The sequence below is a fragment of the Leptonychotes weddellii genome, chromosome 6, assembly GCF_054177405.1.
Source record: "Leptonychotes weddellii isolate Sample4059 chromosome 6, ASM5417740v2, whole genome shotgun sequence".
In the NCBI taxonomy this organism is placed as follows: Eukaryota; Metazoa; Chordata; class Mammalia; order Carnivora; family Phocidae; genus Leptonychotes; species Leptonychotes weddellii.
The window spans coordinates 59808157-59830620 of record NC_138374.1 but is presented as its reverse complement, the minus strand read 5'-3'; the positions used below and the strand labels follow the sequence as shown (position 1 = coordinate 59830620).

General features: G+C 39.2%; 1 protein-coding gene and 1 long non-coding RNA gene across 2 annotated transcripts in view; both read left to right on the top strand.

Annotated features, from left to right (window-relative positions):
• BICC1 (BicC family RNA binding protein 1) overlaps positions 1-22464 on the top strand; it is a 246719-nt gene that overhangs the window by 164873 nt on the left and 59382 nt on the right. The gene's annotated exons all lie outside the window — the stretch shown is intronic.
• On the top strand, positions 9777-14311 carry LOC145722219 (uncharacterized). The gene is made up of 2 exons (XR_014146326.1): positions 9777-13256; positions 13362-14311. It is a non-coding gene; the product is annotated as an uncharacterized LOC145722219 (long non-coding RNA).

Here is a 22464-nt window from a genome sequence, read left to right as displayed (position 1 = left end):
AGGGAGATTAGTTGGACAGTCATTAGTTAAAATAAGCATAACCTTTAATTCTCAATTTATGAATCACTGAAAATAAGACTTTGTGAAACAGTCACCAGCCCTTAAAGCAGTGCCTTGTGCAGAGTAGGTGTTCAGAATGTTTTGTGAGAGCATGTGTGAATGGATGGGAACATCTGTGATTGATGGCTGGATCAATGAGTTGATGTGTGGAATCCAAAAGCTTAACACCTTCTTTTGCTGCCAGTACAATTATTCCTCTTCTCTTCCCTGCCTCCTTACTCTGGTATATTTAGATTCATGCTCAGAGAACATGCTGGCTTAAAACTAGTATAATCATCCCAGGCACAAAATCCAGATAAATTTTGGTGGAGATTTATGTTATGGGGGGTGGTGTTGGTAGAATAGCCTGAATTTCACCTGGACTCGCCTCAGCTCCCTGGACAGTCTGATGCCATGGGATCTAGCTTGTTACTATGGCTTGTTGCCCATGTAGCATTAGTGTTATTCTCTTGGTGACCTGCGTACCCACCTTTTGAGATTCAGTTAAAGCTAAATAAGTCAAAATGGCTAATTGGCCACTGAGGTTGATGCAGGGTCAGTCATTCTGGCTTTGTGAATACGTGTCTGGCTGGCCGTGATTGTCCTGAAAGACTTTTTTCCTGCCATAAAGATCTTTCACTGTAGTACAGGTAATGGTTAAGAGCCTGATGTCTTGATCCAGTACTGCATACATTGGACTCCTGGCTTAGTTATTGATCGGCGATGGGCAGTGGGCTCACTGTAAGCCTCTAGATTTCTCATCTGCAAAATGGGAATTCAAGTAGTAGATACTTCTTGGGGGATTTGTATTGATGTCTACCTTAGATAGGAGAAGCTGTGCTTCCATCCATGGGAGTGTTGTCACTACTCTGCACAGGGGTCTGGACAAAAATGAGGAAGATTTTAACACATAGCCGAGGCCATATTTAATTATTCGTCTATCACTGCCTTTCGTCATCTGCAACTGTTAGGGAGCAAACACCCTTTCTTTGTGACTTGCCAGCTTGGCAGGGACTTTAAGTCACTGTTTCCATCCAGGTGCCAGTGTTTAATTAAACTCTTCAGAATCTGTGATCATTATGATAAAAATGTTCATTCTAGAAAAGTTTGAAAATGCTTTCTGGTTAGAATGAGATTTTTGGCATGCTTCAGCTGTGGTCTTTGGCTATAAATTCCTGAAATGCTGACATAGTTGAATTTATTTTGTTTAAACACAATTGCTAACATTTCCAAGTGTCCATATGGACTCGATAAATACTTTGCTTCTGCTTACTGTATATGTGAACTGGGCGAAGAGGAATGATTATGATTTGGGGAATCCTGAACATTTTTCTTCATTTAGCTTGGTGCTGAAGTGAATTGGAAATATTCCTTTGTCATCATAATTTTGGGGTTTCAAAAGTGTTTGGATTTTCAGGAAATCGGTGGTAACTTTATATTAGCTGAGGAAAGTGAATTTTAAAATTCTCAGTGGAGAGGCAAATGATCCGTTTTTCATAGGAAAAACTTTTTCAAGGGAATTTGCTGCCAAGTTGTCTGCAGTGGCTTCAGGCATTACTTGGCACATCGAGAAATTGTTTTCTTTGTATTTTAGGAAGGCTGGGTAGTCTATGGCATGTAGTGCATGGGCACAAAAACAATCAGCCATGTGTATTTCCATATCTGCAAGCCGGTTTGGTTTCTGCAGCCCTCAGTCAAGCAGATCTTACGGGATGAATCTTCATTCCCTCACTGGTTGCATACAAATTCTAGTTCTCCAGTAAATAAATCAACAACGGCCTTCTTGACAAAGGGAGACAGTGAAAAATAGTATGAGGCTATCGTACATCCACTCTTAAGCAGAAGTAAATTGGTTTTTTTTTTATGCTATAAAAAATTTAATAAAACAGTTCTAAATATGTGTTATCTATGGTGTGATAGACTGTGTTCTTTTCATGGCTGTTTTTATTTTGCACTGCAGTAGGTACTACTTGGAACCTGTAGTCTCCTGTTTGGATGCCATGGTAGGGAGGTATTTTCTTCTTTTTGCCTTTGTTACAGGAAATACTCACCCTCTGCCTTAGCTGCTCCATAGGCAGAGTCACCTTCAATTATGACATGCTACACATTGGGAAGGCATTTTGATGCCAGCCAGGTTTTACAGGGCACAGTCCCTACAAGTGCATTTAGGGCCATCTAATGAAGGGTTAGTATTGCTTGTGCTGAACAAGCATGTTCATTGAGATAGGAAAAGAAAATAAACCCCTTTTTTTTTTTTTTTTTAAACTGCCTGCTCTCTCTCTGCCATTGTGCTGGGGTCACAGCCACCCTGTCAGGTAGGAATTATCATCCCCATTTATGACTGGGAAACTCTCCAACTAATAGGTGCTGGTTTTAGAATCTAAGGCCCACATACCACATCAACCGCCTCACTGGAATTCGTAGTGAAGTGAAATATTCAAAGTCATTAGTGAATATTGTCACCCTTGGAAAGAAGTTCACAAAATTCCAATCTGGTGTCCCAAACTGTGCCCTTTGTACCGTTAGGTCACTGGATTAAAATGGATTTCTCCAAGGTACCTTATTCTTAGCCCGACCGAGGTGGACCTAGGATCACCCTATATCTGTTCCCCTTTCCGTGTTCCTGCCTCAGGTGCGTAAGCCAGAATCTAGCAGTTATTCTAGACCCTTCTTTCTCTCACCGCCCACATTTAATCAGGACTAAGCACTGTTGATTCATCACTGTGTCAGTGGGAGGAATGGCCCCAGGTCACATCTAACTCCCGTGAAAAGAAACATGGTGGGAGAAGGGCTGGGGTGGGAGAGGATTGGGCCGAAACCCTCAGACTGTGGCGGAGCTGACACTTCAGCTGGTCCAGCAGAAGTGCTGGAGCGAACGTCGCCTTTACAGAATGCCTGTTTTGAGCAGAAACGACAAGATGCTGATACACTGCTGTGCTCAGTCATTGGCTGGGAGCTGCTGGGGAAGAGTGTGACCTGGGCTTAGAAGCTGGGGTGAATCCTGAAGGCGCTGTAGCCGGAGACAGTCCACTAGCCCCCCTCTTGCAGCCACTGTCCAACAGCGCCCCCCTCCGCAGCCCCCAGCGCTGTCCCAGCCTGTTCACCCACAGCCGGTGCTCTGCTGGGGCCCTGTTTGTGTTCCACTCTAGTTCATCCGCTATGCTACAGCCCTTTGTTTTCTTTTGATTTTTAAGACGCTGGCTTATAGTGCCCTTGAGAGCAACACCTTTGGGAGGGAAGGTGGAGAAGAAAGCCTGACTGGATAGAGGGAGAAGTCCAGCTCGAGGTAGCCTCAGTGACGGTCTCCCCTTCCCCTGGTGGAGGCCTTGGAGCTGTGCCAAGTGGCCAGGATTTTATACCCCTGCATTGGATACTCCCTAAATGCCACTGGAACAAGGCACAGCCAGGCAGGGTAGGTTTCTTCAGCAGGTGGAAATCCACAAAGGAGGCTTATAGTTGAGGGTTCTTGGCCAGCAGCACTCCCAGCATCTTGGGGGTATGAGCCGTCCAATCCTACAGGGAGATCTGCTTGGCGCACTGCTTTGTGCTCTTCTCCAACCACACTGGACTTCTCCCTACAGCCTCTGGGCCTGCTTGTCTGTTATTTCTTTCACTTAAACTTCTTGTTCACTGTTTCCCCCTATTTGTTTACTTAACTCCTGTTCATTCTTCAGATCTTATCTTATAGATCTTTCCACAGGAAAGCTCTTACCAATCTAGACTCTTTGTTAATGCAAACCCAAAGCACCCTATATTTCTCTTCCACTTTAGTGTCCATCACATTTTCATTTATTCATTTACTGTCTTTATTCCCTATGTGAGTAGCCTGTGAGTGGCATGGTGGTAACATATCCATCCCACTGCATCCCTAAGGGGTAGTAGTATGTGGTACACAACAGGTACTCAATAAATAGATGTTGACTCGCTAAAATGGAAAGAGTATTAAAATTTTTTGAAATTCTTTTTTGCTTATCAAATATGCCCTCTATCATAAAAAAACAATTTAAGCAATATGCAGAATTCCATGGTTACTTTTCCTTTTTTTTTCCTGTGATTACTTTTCATACTTGCTTTATTCAGCACTCCATCGAGGGTAGCATGCTATTTTTTTCTTGCATTTCTTATTCTTCTGGAAAACCAAGTGCCATATAAATTAGGTGAGTCATCACAGAGGTGAAGATACTGGTTGGTTTGTAGTATTTATGACTGACTAAATTTGCATAAGATTTGAGAAACACTACAATGCTGTCTTTCCATTGGATATCTCTATAATTTATTGCTGTATTTTCAGAAAGTATAAACAAGCAGACATATCTTAAAATGATCTCCATTCTTATTAAAAGACCGTATAAAAATAAATATGTATTTACAAAATAGTTAAATTTAAGGTCCTTGTTATGGTGTAGAATTCTTGTGTTATCAGAAGATTTAATGTTAGAAGGTGGGGGTGGACAGTAAAGTATCCCCCAAACTGAGAAGGCACTTTGAGACTGGAAACAGGCGACTCCATACAGTTTGCATAGAATTTTATTCAGGGTAACTTACTGACGGGGGATTGGGCAGGCAACCACATAGCTGGGCAGTTGTTCTCTGCAATGTCCGGACCTTAGTCCACAGATTTTATAGAGCTACGGGACACACAGAAGATCTCACTGTAGTGAGATCAGAGGGTTTGCATAGACCTAATTGATAGCTAACCTTTAGTTAGATCTCATGGCACCACCTGAGCAACAGGAAGGGGAAGGACTATGTTATCTCTAACAAATTCATGGGAGGCAAAAGAAGCCACTCCGCATCCCGGCCTTGGTGGGCATTTCTAAGGTATGTGGATTAATCTCCAAGGAGTGCAGAACACTAGCCTCAAGAGAGGTCATCGAGTGAACATGAACAAGATGGAAGGCCAAAGATGGGGCCAGTGTTGTCAGCACTCTTACACTTACTAAATCACAGTAGTCTTTGTTTTCGATTATCCAGTACTTGGCAAAAGAGGAGTGAGCTGAGTAGTACAAAGAAAATGTAAATCAAAGTTACCATGTTCATGCAGGATGAGAAACACTGGTATGATTGAAGAAGTAAAGAAATTAGACCTGGATTTACAAAACCTTGGTTTAATATTATCTGTACTTTATTTACAAAATCAATTGCTGTCCAACAGTTCTTACATGAAGTACAGGATTTTCCTCCTATTGTTTTTGAGATATTATAGATAAATTTTAGCTTAACAGACTCCTGTGGCCTTAGAACTAATCTTCCGTAAATTGAGTTTATAGGTCTGTCAAAATAAATAGAAAATAGACATATATCCCTTTTAAGGTAATTTTATACTTTCTCTTTTTCTGAGGAAATAAAAATACTGATGATAATTTCTCTTAGTACTATAAGAGATTAGTATATAATTCTGAAGTGAATCGCTCCTGTTAAATCCCCCTGGTTAAAGAAGGCTCCCCCTTTGAAGTTCACAGTCAGAGCAAATCTTTGGTTATTTGCGCTGTAAAGAAGTTACCCAGTCGGCCTGGCTTTTTGATACTCTCTTGTAGCTTATAGACTAAGTTGGCCAAGGACTCAGAAGATCTGGATTTGGGTCCTCATCAGACAATGTCTAGCTGAGTTCACTTGACCTTTTTGACCAAATTCCTTGTCTGTAAAATAGGAGTAATGACTCCTTCATTGGGTAGCTGTAGGATTTAAATGCAGGAATCTGCAGGGAGTGCCCTGAGGATTCTGGCATGAGGCCCCCAGCGAATGGTAGCTATTATTATTATGACCAGTGCCTGGAAATAGCATATGTTTTTATTTCCCAATTTCAAAGTTAATTTTTGAAATGAAGGTTTATTTCCCCATTGAATTCTAAAAGTTTTGCACATGTATAAAGAAAACACTGTTACAATTTAGAAATTATATTTTGGAAACTTATGAGAGTCTTAAAATTTTTTGGCTGTTCCCCGAAACTCCTTTGACATTTAGAAGTTGTCAAGACACCATCAGGTATTTCAAAATGAGATCAGGTCTGATTCATTTGGATGAATCTGATGGTTTCTGAATTTATTTGATTATGTTGAGGCTTTTTCCCAGTTTTTCCCTGGATCGTGTGTGTGTGTGTGTGTGTGTGTGTGTGTGTGTGTGTGTGTAAAATCAAGAACAGTATGTAGTAGGTGGGATTTGGGTGAAAAAAAACTCCTTAGGAATTAATAATTTCTGAATCACTGTTTATATCTTTTCACTTTTGTTCCTGAGTTTTAATAGCTCCCCAGGACAGAGCTGAGAACAAAGTACCACGGGAGTCCACAAAAGGAGTGACTAACTCATTGGAACACCTCACAGAAGAAGTGACATTTAGGTTGGCTTTGAAGGATGAATTGTGTGCCAGATGGAGAAAGGGATGGGTGTGGGGTGGCTTTTACAGACCAAGAAATTGACATGTGAAAAGGCAGAGCCTTGAAAGCACAGATATTTCATTAACAGAGAAATTAGCTGCTGGGACCCTAAAACATTGCAATGTAAATGCTGCCCCCAGAACTGTGCAGGAGTGGCCTCAAACGGGAGAGGGTGTGTCAAGACACTGGGAAAGGACTTGGGGCCAAGTTGAGAAGGGTGTGTATCTTAAGGAATTTGTTCTTTACCTGGAAGACAGTGCTCATATTTACACCTCAGAAAGGTTTCGGGTGGAGAATGAGCTGAAGAGGTGAGAGAGTAGATGAGTCGTTGGAAGGTGTTGCCTTTAAGCCAGATGAGACCGGAACTGTGGTGACAGGAATAGGAACAGAAGAGGTCAGAAGTGGGACACTTAGGCAATAGAATGGATTTATAAGAGAAAGATTTTAATTAATATGCATGGGAGGTACATGATATATCATGAGCTTTAACCTCATGACAGCCCCATGAAATAGGTTAGTATTCTGCAACTGATTTTTTTTTAGAAGAAATGTTAATACATTCCTTAAAAAGGAACACTGTATTGATGGGTACTTGGGCTGCTTCCATATCTTGGCTATTGTAAATAATGCTGCAGTAAACATAGGGGTGCATATATCCTTTCAAATTAATGTTTCTGTATTCTTTGGGTACATACCAAGTAGTGTGATTACCGGATCATAGGGTAGTTCTACTTCTACTTTTTTGAGGAACCTCCACACTGTTTCCCAGAGTGGCTGCACCAGTTTGCCTTCCCACCAACAGTGTAGGAGGGTTTCTTTTTCTCTACATCCTCACTAACACCTGTTGTTTCTTGAGCTTTTGATTTTAGCCATTCTGACAGGTATGAGGTGATATCTCATTGTGGTTTTGATGAATAGGTAAAGAATATGTGAGATATATATATGTGTATACACAATGAAATATTTTTCAGCCATAAAAAAGAATGAAATCTTGCCATTTGCAACAACATAGATGCGTGTAGAGAGTATAATGCTAAGTGAAATAAGTCGGTCAGAAAAAGACACATACTCATGCAGAATTTAAGAAACAAAACAAGCAAACAAAGGGAAAAAATGACAAACTAAAAAACAGGCTAAACTATAGAGAACAGAGGACTACTAGAGGGTAGGTGGTTGGGGGGATGGGTGAAATAGGTGAAGGAGTTAAGAGTACACTTATGATGAGCACTGAGTATTGCTGAATCACTATATTGTACACTTGAAACTAATACAACACTGTAACCTACACTAGAATTAAAATTCAAAAATTCCTAAAAAAGAATACTGAGGTCAAATAAGTTTGGAAAAGAGTAAAGAAAGTGAAATAATTTTTGCTCTAATAATGTTATTTCTCATAACCTTTAATCTGATACGTTTTGTGAATTCCCAGAAAAAAATGTAAAATAATGAAAGTATATATCAAAACCTATTTATTTGATTTTAAAGAAATTTCTTATAAAATTCATATTGAGAGAAGTCTTATTATATCCTCACTTTACAAACTAGGAAACTGAGACGTAAGATTATGTATCTTGTCCGAGGATTTTATAGTTCATAAGAAGCCCTTTATATTTAAATCCATGCTCTTTGTTTTATATGATAGAGTTTTCCCGATTGAAATTACTGGGATTTATGGTTTGAGGCTGGGAAACAAGTCAAGACTAACTTGGAGGCTTCTGGTTTGAGTGACCACAGTTGTCGGCATTTTTAACTAAAATAGGAAATACGAGTGAAGGAGCAGTTTTGTTTTGTTTTGTATGTGCGGGAATGGAGTGGATAATCACTTCAGCTTTGGACTTGTTGCATTTGAGTACTCGGTGGAGATGTCTAGTAAGTAATTGGAATACCAAAAAAATGAAAGGTATATTTTTGGATGTGACAGAACTGTAACATTTTTTGTTATAAAATGAACCATTAAAATTTGAATATTCAATTTTATTATGTTTTAAATAAAAATTTCTAAGTTGATGTCCAAAACTGCCAAAGTAGTCACTTTGAAGACTTTTGTTTTTTTCTAGACACAGTTTTTACTTAGTACTAAGCATCATATTTCATTTTGTGTGTGTACATTTTGTCAGAAAGCCGTCTGTAGAAAACCTTAGGAAAAAAATCTTCAATAATTTCTTTAGAGTGAATTATACTTGGTAGCCCTTATGGGGTATTTTAAAGATTTCTTGACACCAGTAAGTGTCCATGTGAATGTATCGTATCTCAGTGGTATTCTCAAGAGTTGTTCACCTCTGCCCTGAGGTTATCTATATGATTTTCAAAAAAACTCTTGCTAATAGTGTGTCTCATACAACTTTGGTTTGATTTGCTTCAAGGTTTATACTTCAATATTATTAGATATTGGTTGATTGAAATTAATATTCCTCATTTTCTGCCATCCCTTCTATTATTATTTTTGTCATCAAGTTACTGGAGAACTAGCTATTAGATCAAGAGCTTTAACCCTCTCTCCCCTCAAATGGTCAGTGTTATGGAGAAGTGAGGTAGACACCTGCACAGTCTGGGAGGTGTACAGTAAATGTCAATAAGCAGTATAAATAAAATAGTTATGTCAAGTTTAGAAGGCACTTTTGCTAGGTGGGCATTGGTCATGGTTTTACAGATCATTTGTTCCTTGCAGGTTGAGGGCTCAAAGGGCATTCAGGTGGTGTGTATGGTGAGGGACATTCAGAGGGACACACGGCATGTGTATGGAATAACAAACAGGCAAATGTGGCTAGAATGCAGGTCATGGAATAGTGTAGTTGGAGACAGGCTTAAAATAAGGTGGCTTAGAACTAGATGGAGGAGGACTTTGTGATATGTGATTTCTTAAGAAAATACAATCTCCAGGTGTCTTAATCAGTACGAGTCTGGCTATCATCCTTCTGTGGACAAGTGAGAGTTTACTAGGCCAGTGAAACTGGAGCTGATAAAATGTGCACATATGCTTCCAACTAATTGGGAAGCAGGTCTTCCCTTCTTCCCACTTGAATTTTTATTTCTGATACCATTTGATTTCATCTTTTGGGCAAATTTTCTATTTGGATGGTGATTTTCTGTTAAGCTTAAAGGAAAAGATGAAGTTAGCTGAATTTCTTTTAAAATACCAACAAAAATAAAACAAGGAGACAACAGCAGTAAAAAACATATGCCAGACTTCTCAGTTACGGTGTTATCATGCTAGTTTTAGTGCAGGCTCCTGATGTGTGCTTCTGTTTCCATGGCTACCTGCTAGGCAGCAGAATCCTCCCAGGCTGCTAGGCTCTAGCCTCAGAATTTTTCATGGAAAGGAAATTCAAGACTTTTTAAAGAGTGAGGTCAATACCTTTTTTTTTTTTTTTTTTTTTTAGGCAGATGGGTTATGCATGTTTAAAAAATAAAAATGGTTACTACAGTTTTGATTTCCAAGTTATAAGTGAAGCCAGATTGAAGGCAGTGTTTTAGGGAGTTTGAAATTCTGGCATTTAAATGGTTTCTCTGGGATGGTCCCCATGACAACAAAACTCAGTGCAGGTATTGAGTATCATCTTTGCTGTGAAACAGTCATGCTACAAAAATGCCTTTCTTCCTTAATGCTACTCTAATAAACTAAGGCAGAAGAATTTAGCTTATTCAAGGTGTTACATGGACGAATATTTCAAATCACTTTTAAGAGCTTAATCAAATTGCAATTATAAGCGGACAGTTAAAAAACTGAGTGATGATATGATATATCGTATTCTTAAATTGATGTTTTGTTCACCAAAAAACAAGGAAATACTTCAGTTGCCAATGGAAAAAAATAATACTGTTTTATGATAGAAAAATTTAAATTTCTTAAGCACAGCTGAAGATTGCTGTTTTAATATTGCTTATTTTGTAGTGTAATAAGTAAACTCAATATTTTGGCATACACCCTCTCCCCTCAATTTTTCTGCCAAAGAAAAATTTCATTTTATAGAACCATACATTTGTTAAGGATGTAATTTTAAAAAAAGTTTCAGTGTTTTAGTTCAATGGCCATTGTAATATGTACTTTTTAAAGTTATATAAAGGGGGCACCTGGGTGGCTCAGTCGTTAGGTATCTGCCTTCGGCTCAGGTCCTGATCCCAGGGTCCTGGGATTGAGCCCCACAGGGACTCCCTACTCAGTGGGGAGCCTGCTTCTCCCTCTCCCACTCCCCTCGCTTGTGTTCCCTCTCTCGCTGTGTGTGTCAAATAAATAAATAAAATCTTTAAAAAAAATAAATTTATATAAAGGACTAAACTGGTACTGAGGTATAATGAAGGAGGTGCCATCTAAGGAATAAGCTGTTATTTATTAACCAGTATTGCTTGAATTTTAATGGGATCTTTTTTTCTAAAACTGATAATTATTTTTCTTGTATTTGTTTGTTGTTAAATTTTCTATTTTATTTAATTGGCCATTGAGAAAAAGGCATAAAATCTTCAATTCTGTGATGAACTTTTTCTGATTTGACATCTTTATCCTTATCTTGAGTAAGAAATCATTTGCTGATAAGTCTCCCTTGTTAAATCCAGATGTCTCTGTCTGGTGTTCAATACAGTATCCACTTTTGGACCATGCCTCAAGAAGAAGAATAGATGCAGGACGTCATGGCAAAGACATTGGGGCGTGGGGTGGGTTAAAGACACTTGAAGGTGAGCAGGGCTAACTTTATAGGAACTGAATGATGGAACAGAAGTTAATTATACTAAGTGGATAGGATTGATGGTCTGGAAGAAATTAGATTGAATAGTCTTGAGAGATCTTACAAGAGTTTTTTTTTTTTTTTAATCTATTTTTACAGTTTCATTCAGGCTTTAAATTAGATTTTCTCTTGTCCTCTCTTATGATACTATTCTGCTACATCCATATTCCTGATTAGATGTTATAACAAACCACTTCATCTCCTTTGACCACATGCTATCTCTAATCTTTCAGTGACTCTCCACATTCACATTTTAACCAGAGGATATGGTTGTCCTTAAGGTATTCTCTGCAGCATTGTATCTTTCGTAGTGGAAAGTATTGGCTAAGGGTGTGGGTACTGGAACCTGACTACTTGAGTTTGAATCCTAGTTCTGCCACCTATTAGCTCTGTGACCTTGGACAAGTTGTTAGCTTCTCTTGTTACAGTGTCTTCATCTGTGAAATGGAAAGAATAATGGTACCTGCTTCATAGTATTATATGAGAATTAATATTATCAGAAATGTCTATGGGGCGCCTGGATGGCTCAGTTGGTTGAATGTCCGACTCTTAATTTCAGCTCAGGTGATGATCTCAGGGTTGTGGGATCGAGCCCCATGTCAGGCTCTGCGCTCAGTGGGGAGTCTGCTTGGGATTCTCTCTCTCCCTCTCCCCCTCCTTCCCACACATGTGTGCACCTGCTCTCTCTCTCAAATTAATAAATAAATCTTAAAAAATATATCTACTGTGTTTTATATTGTTGCTCTAACAAATTACCATAAGTTTATTGGCTTAAAACAACACAGATTTACTATCTTACGGTTTTGTAGGTCAGAATCCCAACACAGGTCTCACTCACTAAAATCAAGGTATCAGGACTATGTTCCCTTCAGAAGGCTCAAGGGGAAAATTTATTTTCTTGCCTTTTCCAGCTCCCACAAGCCACCTACATTCCTTGGCTTATGGCCCCATTTCTTCATTCTCTAAACCTTCTTTTCTGTAGTCACATCTCTCTCTGACTTTACTCTTCTGCCTCCCTCTTCTACTTTTAAGGACCCTTCTGGTTAGAGTGAGCCCACTTAAGAATAATCCAGGATAATTTCCCTATTTGAAGATCAGCTGACTAGCAACCTTAATTCCTTCTGCAACCTTAAATATCCTTTGCCTTGTAACCTAACATATTCACATATTCACTAGGAAGTAAGGATGTGGAAGTCTTTGGAGGGGCCATTATTCTGTCCCCTTTCCCTTTTAACCTCTTCTATCCTAGTGTTGTAGGGTAGATATTTGTATTTTCCCATACTTCTATTTTGGAGCAGATGTGTTACCACAGGCAGATGAGAGGGGCCCGAGAGAGGGAGAAGTGGGAAGAATTATGTGCTGATGCTAGTTTTTGCAGCCACAGACACTGGAGATCATTCCTTTGTCATATTTTTATAGCCGTCCAAATTGGCCTTCACTTTCATCAGTGCCTCTGAAGGTTTGCTAACAGTTAAGATATGGACAACATTTAATCTGTTTATCTGTGAGAGGTCATTTTCCTACTGAAACTTATTTTTCTTTTATATCTATAAAATTTGAACTAATACATCAAATATTATGATTTAGAGTGGGCAAAGACTCAAACTATGAAATAAAGTGTTAGCAGTTGTGAGGTGCCTCACAGGTTACAAATGTTTTTATAAAAATTATTTTATGGAGCCTGTCAACAGTTTGAGAAGTGAACAGCTCAAATCTTTTAGATAACAGTCATTTCCAGAGATTTGCTTGCAGGTTTCTTCTGCCAAAGAGGACAGGGAGAAGAAAACACCTACCTCTCCCTTAATTAGAATTTGGCAGAAGTATGATTACTAGGAAGGGGGAAAATGAATGAGTAAATGAGTTCCCAGTTTTGTAGCCAAAGAAACTAAGGGAGAAACGTGATGGCTGCCCATTGGTAGAGGCTGTGTTTCTATCTCAGCCTGGTTCTGTTTGTCCCTTGGTGCGAATCAGTTTGCAAGGACATGTTGGGGGAGAGAGGCATTCCTTTCCTTTTATAAAGTGGGCCATGAATATATTAAGCCATTGTTTTCTAGTGCAGTGTACATCTACCAGCATGCTCAATGATTGCATTTAATAAAAACCTTCAGAGGCACTGATGAAAGTGGAGGCCAATTTGGACGGCTATAAAAATATGACAAAGGAATGATCTCCAGTGTCTGTGGCTGCATTTAATAAAAAGGGGGTAGAGAGAGAAATCTGTTCTGAGTTCATAAAACTCCTAAAGAAAAAATTTAAAGTCAGTTGTTATGTCAACAGCAGGGAAATAATTCATTCTCTCTTGGAGAAGTGAATGCCAATAACAATAGCTGTGATTCTGGCAATGGAATAGTGCTTGAGAGGGTCACTTTCCACTCTTGGCTCTCTCCTTTCCCTCCGTTTCCAAAGGACATTCTCCCCAACAACAGAACCACGTGATTTATCCTTGCTCATGTCAGCTGTGGAGGTTCATGGGACCACACAGTGTGGTTGGAGGGCCAGGTCTGTCTTCCTGTGGCTATAATCACAAAGGAAATATTCTTTTTTAAAAAGAAAAATATAAAGTGATATATCTGTTTGTTATTAAAACCCTTTTCTATGCTATGGAGAAGATTAACTTTAACCTTGGGGTGCCAGAGTAAACTTGGATTTAATAAACTATGGCCATTTTACTACTATCTTCATTGCCCTTGAATTGTTAGGTCAGTAAAATGAAGAAGGCAGCCTTTCCGTAATGTCCTCTTGGATTATATCTCTGTAAAAAAAATAAATAAAAAGATACAGGAATGAACTTTGTATTGACCAATTTAAAGAAAATAAGTAAGCATATAAGTAATTGATGTAAGAAGTAAGTCTCTACAACTTCTTTTCGTTTTCTTAGGGCGTATGGTATAAATTTTAAATAAACATGTGCTCTCTCTAAAAATAGGTATTGAAAGTTGCTTATAGCCTTTTGTTTGTATCTGTCAACTTAATTAGATTTTAAAATGTAAAACTAGTAATAGTTGTTACTTCTGTTGCTTTGATCAGGATCAGCAAACCGCATTCCACAGGTCCAATCTGGCCCACTGCCTGTTTTTTTAAATACAATTTTATTGGAATACAGCCACATCCATCGTTTACATATTATCTATGGTTGTTTTCATGCTATAGAGGCAGAGTTGAGTAGTGGAAATAGAATCCTGCAAAGCCTAAGATATTTACTATCTAGCTTTACACACACACACACACACACACACACACAGTCAACTATTAGACAGGAAAGGTACATCACACCATACTGGGTGATGTGGGTTTAAAAATTCTTTAAGCCTGAGTCTCTAATAACTTACGGTATAGTTGGAGAAAAGATATCCTAGAGTTTAAGTGATAGTACAAGTCAAATTTAATTTATTCATTGACTCAAATTAAGTGGCTTCTGAATGCCTCCTGTGTGCCAGACAATGTTCTAAGCATTTGAGGATATGAGGTAAACAAGTCAAAATTTCTGTCCTCATAGAGCTTATAGCCTAGAGAAGCAGGCAAATAATAAAGAGATGAGCATATATAGTAGAATGCCTGGTATGTGCTATTTTATATACAGAGGGATTCACACTACTGGTGTTGTCTTTAGCAATAAATTGATTTTCCTAAATACCTTCATCTCCAATGAGATTCAGATTTTTTAAAAAGGGAGCAAAGGGACGTACCTGGGTGGCTCAGTGGTTAAGCGTCTGCCTTCAGCTCAGGTCATGATCCCAGGGTCCTGGGATCGAGCCCCGCATCGGGCTCCCTGCTCCGGGAAGCTTGCTTCTCCCTCCCCCACTCCCCCTGCTTGTGTTCCCTCTCTCGCTGTGTCTCTCTCTGTCAAATAAATAAATAAAATCTTAAAAAAAAAAAGAAAAAAGGGAGCAAAGGGAGAATGAAAATAGTTCAAGCCAATAATTCTTTCTCTGAACTTTCACAAATGGCTCAAAATTACACTTTGATATAGAGTGGCAAATAATATATATTATGTTCTGCTATGGTAGAAGAATATTTAATTGGGCAACGGGAAACCTATGTCTCTTTGTGGCTGAATGGCCTTGTAAAAATTCTTAAATTTTCTGCAGTATGTCAGGGGTTGTTCTCTATCAGTGCTTCTCAAATTTGAGTGTGCATTAGAATCACCTGGGGGATTTCTTAAAACACAAATTCCTACCCCACCCGCTGAGTTTCTGATTCAGTACATCTGGGTGGGACCTGAGAATTTTCATTTCTAACAAGTTCTCAGTTGAGGTCAGTTCTGCTGCTGGCCTGGGACATACTTAGAGAACCACTGACCTACATGATTCTAGTTCCTACTAGTTCCTCCATTATTCTTAAACTCCTTGAAAATGCTTTATAGCTCTTTGAATTAGACTAGGAAGATCCCACTAAGAAATAGTTTGGCAAAATGACTACTTAATATTCAGGGCTGTTTACTGAAGAAGAGCTTCCAAAGAAAGAATTTTTAAACACTTGATCACATGGATTGTACCCACTTAATGGGTTTTATATGGTTTCTTTGGAATAATTATGCTAAATCCAAGGGTGGAGGCCATGACTGCTCATGATTTCTTCCTTTTCACGTCCCAAGTCCACAGTATGCAGGTATGCAGATTTAATACTGATTTAATTGACCTAAACTTAGAGAAGGACAGAATGCTTCTTAAGGTCATCTTCCTGATGGTTTTCTGTTAAATACCATTTTGAATTAAGCATTAATTCCACTGGTGGCCAAAACTCTAAAACTATTTATAACCTGTACTCTATTTCTGCAAACTGTAGTAGTGTTGTTCTATTGAAATAAAAAAAAAAAACAACCTTCATTGATACTGTTTGTCTCCTCCCTTGAGTCTAAATGTACAGCAAAACAAATAAGCAAGTACAAAACAATCAGTATAATAAGGTAGACAGAAATCATGTTTTCCATTACATAAAATAACTTAGGCACTTCAGTGTAATTCAAGACATTTTTGTTAAATATGACTTTTATAGAGCATCCCCCAAAGCCCTAACATTATTTTTTAAAGTAAATATGCATTTCAACTTCTGTTCATAAAATACCTACTATGGGTCTAGAAAAATATGTAAGATAGACTTTCTACCATTAAGAGATTTCCACACCCTTAGTTGGACAAGGCAAGGATTGCAAACTCAAATGTCTGAAGAGCTGGGTACCTAGTACTTGAAAGTTTGGATTTTTGTGAGTTTTTAAAAAATGTTGCTCAAGTTAAAAATAAAACATGATAGGGACCAGCAAAACCTGTGTTCACCAGCTGAATTCCAACATTAGGCCTTCAGTTTATAATTTTCAAGTATGGATCATACAGACAGTATTTGGAGTGTTACACAGGGTGTAGGATTAGAACAAATTCAGATGTGAAGATTAGAAACAGTTGTTTAGATAAGTTGGTATTTGATATGGACTTCGAAGATAAATAAAGGTTCAGAATCTAGAACAGTGTTAGGGTAGTTGGTCCTAGCAAGACAGAGCGTGAGAAAATACTGAACGCAGGTAGATGGAGCAGATATTTAGGACATCACAAACAGTTTCTTTTAACAGCAGGACAGCAAGAATAGTAGCTAGTGAGAGAAAAGCCTATAAGTGTATTTGGAATTCTGTCGTGTGGGGCCATGATGGCTAGTGGGAAAGCTTTATACTTTGTTAGGCAACTTGAAACACCAGTCATGGACAAGTAATAGGTATCTGGATTATATTTATGCCCTATTTTCACTTAATCTACAGTGCCATTGAATGTTAGAAACATATAGCACTAAGAAAGAAAAAAACTACCATTTAAGCTATGACACAGTGCTTTATTATCATTTGGAATTATTTTAAACTTATAAGAGCTCTTTTAAATGTGTTTTGACACAAGAAATGTGAAAATATGAGCCTTCGGACCTTTGTGTCTTAGTTTATGTATGCACAGGCAGTGGAACTGTCGTGATTGCTATAGGACCAAGAGCTATTATAGCTGCCAATTTTAAGATGCATCACTCCTTCATTGGTGTTGAAATGTGCATCTTAGAACCAATAAAAATACAATAGGTGAAAAATTCTGCATGCTGGATATTATGCTTCTGCCCATAAACTGGATTGAGTAGAAGATAGTTGAAGCTAAACTGCTAAATCATAACTACCACTACCATCCAGCTGTTACCACTTGCAAGTGAAAAGTTTTGTTAAGACCTAAGTTCTAGAAATCCAAAAGGCACTGGCTTTTTAAATTTTTTTTAAAGATTTATTTATTTTAGAGAGACAGATGGAGAGCATGAGTAGGGGGAGGGCAGAGGCAGAGGGAGAGAGGGAATCCACAAGCAGACTCCCCAGTGAGTGCAGAGCCCAACTTGGGGCTCGATCCCAGGACCTTGAGATCCTGACCTGAGCAAAAACCAAGAGTTGGATGCTTAACCGGCTGAGCCACCCAGACGCCCCTAGGGCATCAGCTTTTTAATTGGAATCAGTCTTTACTCTTTTGAAGCCACAAATGTTTTCTTACATGAAGGATTCTCGTTGAACACAGCTAATTCGTGTTTCATGTTTGTGTTCTTCCTTGAAAAAGTCTTTTGCTTCCCCAATTTCTTTTTCCTCTCTCTCTCTCCAAAGAAATGTTGAGACTTTATGAAAAAGAAACACAACCCTAGAGAATAAACTATTAATCGTAGGGCTGATTGAAGAGGTTTGAAATGGAAGAGGCACGTGCCCAAATCAACAGCAGTGGCGGTATACAGGGTTGTGGTTTTCCATAAACCATTCTTAATTCAGGAAGACCAGGAAGGGCCACAGGCTCCCAATGATTAAGGTTGTTCTTTTTCTCTCTTAATTTTCTATCGCCATTGCTGTAACTTACCTGAAATCTCCTTTCTTATTTCTGTATTAGTAAAGTGATCCTGACATAAAATGGTTCAGTCACTGAAACATTGATCACAACCATTTCTTGCTGTCTCCACTACGTGGTGGTTTTGACTGGTGTTGCCTAATGTGCTGTCAGCTTTACTGTTACTGGTAATATTTGTAATAAAAATACAGATATAAAGAAACTATGTCAACCACAGATTTCCTTAAAGTTTGACTAAGTCTTCCATTAATAATACCTGGGGTATATTTGTATTTCGGAAGTAACATGCCTAGTAGGAACTATTTCATCTTTTTCTCTGTGTGTGGGATGCAGTACTTATCAGTTAAGATGCAAAATATTTCATTATTAGAGCAAGCAGATCAGTACTGCTGTAGAATAATAACTCAAGGCCCAGGAAATAATATAGCCCAAAATATAGCTGGGGTTTACTGCTAGTCAGGCTGCATATTCTTATATTTTAATTTTCCTTTTTTGAACCATGAATATTTCAAATTTTGTTTCTAAGAAGCAACTGAGATTCAGTTTTATTTTAAATTGTCTGAAGGATTTATTCATTCACATGTAGGTTTGGACCCAAAAATCCACAGGCTTAATATTTTTAGGTGATCTAATTCATTTGGGAATTAAGAATGTACATGTAACATGCCTACAGGGTGCATTTATTTTTTTCCAGAAAATCAAGTAAAAAGAAGGTGTTAAAATGGAAACAAGCCACCCTTGCTGTAGTAACCTTCTCTGCAGTATACCTCAAAATAATTTAGCATGAGCAATTGAACTTTTTCAATTTTGCTTAGTTTTAGACATAGAATTGAATGTTGTGTGCATTTTTTCTTTTTATAGGTCTTTAAGGAGGGAAAATGGCAAAAACAAAAAACAATTTGGGACGCCTGGGTGGCTCAGTCGGTTAGGTGTCTGCCTTAGGCTCAGGTCATGATCCCGGGGTCCTGGGATCGAGTCCCGCATCGGGCTCCCTGCTCGGCAGGAAGCCTGCTTCTCCCTCTCCCACTCCCCCTGCTTGTGTTCCCTCTCTCGCTGTGTCTCTCTGTCAAATAAATAAATAAAATCTTTAAAAAAAAACCAATTTGGTATATAGTTCTGAATCTAAGGCATTTCTCAACTGCACAAAAAAGTCTGAAAGAGCTTACCTGAGGCATGGGTGGGCCCACTGTATCGCATTTGGGCTATTGTGGAGTTGCTGTGTAAAACATAAAAACCAAAGTTTTTGTTATCAGCATTGTAGTATTGTTGGCATTTGCAGTGTATGATATGTAATTTTCTGGTATCAGGTGTGCCCAGGGACAGAGTTTGAATATCTGCTTGCAAAAGATCTCAGTAGATAGACAGGAGGGCCTGATTCTGTCACACAAGTACGAGATCCAGACCTTCCTCTGCATCTTCCTGTCCTTCCAAAGCTAGTCCCACCTGGAATGCCAGCAGACCCTGGGTTAGCAGCAGTTGAATCAGGCCTCAGCAAGGGGTGATGAAGGGACAGGTTGCCTCTAATGCCCCGGATCCTGTTTGACTGCTAGATCACTCTCTCGTGTCTCTTCCTCCGACAGTCAGATCCTCTCTTAAATATTTTATGGGCACTCTTGATTGTAGAATAAGTTTTGATTATTCTGCACATCTGTTCTGTATATTAGGGGACGTTTCCAAAAACATAGCAGTAGGCACTGTCTTATTACCGTGAGTATGCGGCATTTACTTGGTCCTGCACTTCCACTCATGGCTGCAAAGAAAAGAAACGTCAGTCAGCGGTAGTTGCCAAATGCAGAGGTTACTTTTTTTTTTTTAAAGATTTTATTTATTTGACAGAGAGAGCACAAGCAGAGGAAGAGAGGGAGAAGCAGGCTCCCTGCTGAGCAAGGAGCCCGATGTGGGACTCGATCCCAGGATCCTGGGATCATGACCTGGGCCCAAGGCAGCCGATTAACTGACTGAGCCACCCAGGCGTCCCCAGAGGTTACTTTTTAACCACATCACGGGAGACTGGGAGGTCAGCAGCCCAGAGCCGGTCCCACTGATGTGAGATGTAGGTGGCCAGCATGACCCAGGTGCTTGCATTCTCTCTTTAATGTGCTGGTTTTCTTTATGCTTGTAATATGTGGTCGCAGGATGAGAGCTGCCAACTTGAAGCAGTCAGGAAGAAGTGGGGAGGGTGAAGGGCTGCATGGTGCCCCATCACTCCTTCCTCTCCTGATGGAAATTTAGCCTGCCTCTGCTGGTCTCCTAGTAGCCTGATGGCTCAGTTTGTTGGGGTTGTTTTTTCTATTTGCTTTACTTTTCATGTGTTGATCTTTGCTCTGTCTGCAGTGTGGTTTGTATACCATGTGAGTTCGGGATCCAACTTTATTTATGTAAAAGGAGGCAGTTTTCTCATTACCAATTTCTAGATGATCTTCTCCCAGTAATTTGTGATGCCATTTCTCTTGTTAACAAAGTTGGTACACACACACACTCTCTCACTCACTTTTCCACCCTCCCTCATATTTTCTTGGAATATCTGTTCTTTTTTGTGCCTTAGAGTTTGTAATATATCTTAGTATATGGTAGGCAAAGACCTTTTTTTCCTTTTCTGCCCTTGTCCATTCTTTTCATTCCATTTTCTATTCTGTTCTGTCCTCGTTTTTTCTTTTCCTTATCTTTTCCTTTTTTCCTTCTCTTTCCTATCTTAACATTGATAGGGTGGTAGTAGATAGTTTCTGCACACTCACTATGCAATAGGGCTTAACTTTTGGGTTTCTCTTTCATTGATCACCAGCTTAAAAACCAATGGTGTTTTTAATTGGTGTATCAGGTGTATAAGAAGCCTAGATTCAACAATAATGCCCTAACCACAGCAATATGAAGATCACAGCATACTGGCCACACTAGAAGCTTTTGGTTCGGGTTGGTTTTGCTTTATTGCCAGATGGTTAGTGCTCACCTGCAGCTGTAACACAGCTTGGTACAATGTGGCACTTTCTGCTCTTGTCCCCTCCCCCCCCCCCCCGGAAAAGTGGTGTGTTGGGAATTCAGAGTGAGTAGCTTTGAGCTGAAGAGCTTATTTTCTTTTATTCCAAGTAGAAAGTAACTTTTTTTGTTCAGGTGAATAGTACTTGAAAGACTGAATAAATCTAGTAAACTCCATCAACAAACTGGATAATCCTGAAGCCAAAAATGTGGGGGTCTGCAAAAACTGGTCACAGAGGATTAAAACACCTTTGGTCTCAATTGTTGGGGGAAAAAGGCCTGCAGCTGTTTTAAAGTGGGCATTTCCTCTTGGACAGAAGTCCAAAGTCTCTTGCACTTCTCATTTCTTCATAATTTGCCAAAGATTGGCAACCTCTAGTTAGTTGATGTCCCACACTGCAGGGAGCAGAGGAATGTCTCATCTGTGTCTGGAGTGGCTGGCCCCCCCAGGGGAGCCCAGGGGTGCCTCAGGCGTGGCTGGGAAATTTTCTTCCTGTAGTGGTCTTATTGTACTTGCTTTAAGGACAGACTTCGGAGTGTGTGTGTGTGTGTGTGTGTGTGCATGCACACGCGCAGGAACTCCACACTCTACTTGAGCTCTTATTTCCAAGCTGAAATTGTTTACCTTCCAAATACTTGGAGAGAAAAAAAAAGAGGAAGCCGGAAAAGGGACTCCAAATGCGAAAATGTTTCTCTTTTAGCCGATCAAAATTGCAAATGGGTCCCCTACAGACCTGAGGTTTATTGCTTGCAATACCAGACGAATTACAGTATGTATTGCAGTCATTGTATCTTAGGTTACATCTGCTTTCTCTTAAAGTTCCTTGGTAAACCGAAACGGTTGGTGAGTGGAAGCCTGACTCTGAAAATTTTGAAAAGCAACTGCATCCAGATCACAAGATTTTTCTTTGTTTTGTTTTCATGGAGGAGTTGTTCTGCGTTTGGTGACTGTTTTATTTAAACCAAGTACAAATGCAGGGAGTAAATAGACACCCTTATTTTAGCCTTACGAACTTTGGTTTGATTCCTTTTTCTTTTTTTTTTACCCTTAACTGCCAGGCCACACATTTTTGTGTCTACCCTGCTTTCTTTCTCCAACTCTAATGTTTTGCTTTTGGTAGAAAGATGGAGCCTTTATCTTCAAATTGTACTCAGCCTTAAAGTTTCCACACACCAGGGTCCCAAAGTCGGTGGGGCTGTTAAATTTAAAAACTGAAAAAAGCTGGTTCCTTGGTGGGCAGCTGAGACTCTTCATGTGATTTTGGTTTACATTTGGTTGGTTTTCACATTATAGTACATTTGGTGAATCATATCTTAGGGTCTGGCAACTCTTACCACTTTCTCTATGTTAGGGATTTTCCATCTGAGGTCTTGAGGAAAAATTGCAAAAAGTTTGTGGAAACCGCAAAATTCTAAATGGACAAATGAAGAAACACCTCAGGTTTGAAAGGGCGTTTTTAAATTACATTCCTGGATTATATATATATATGTTTGTTTTTTTCTTTTTCTTTTTTT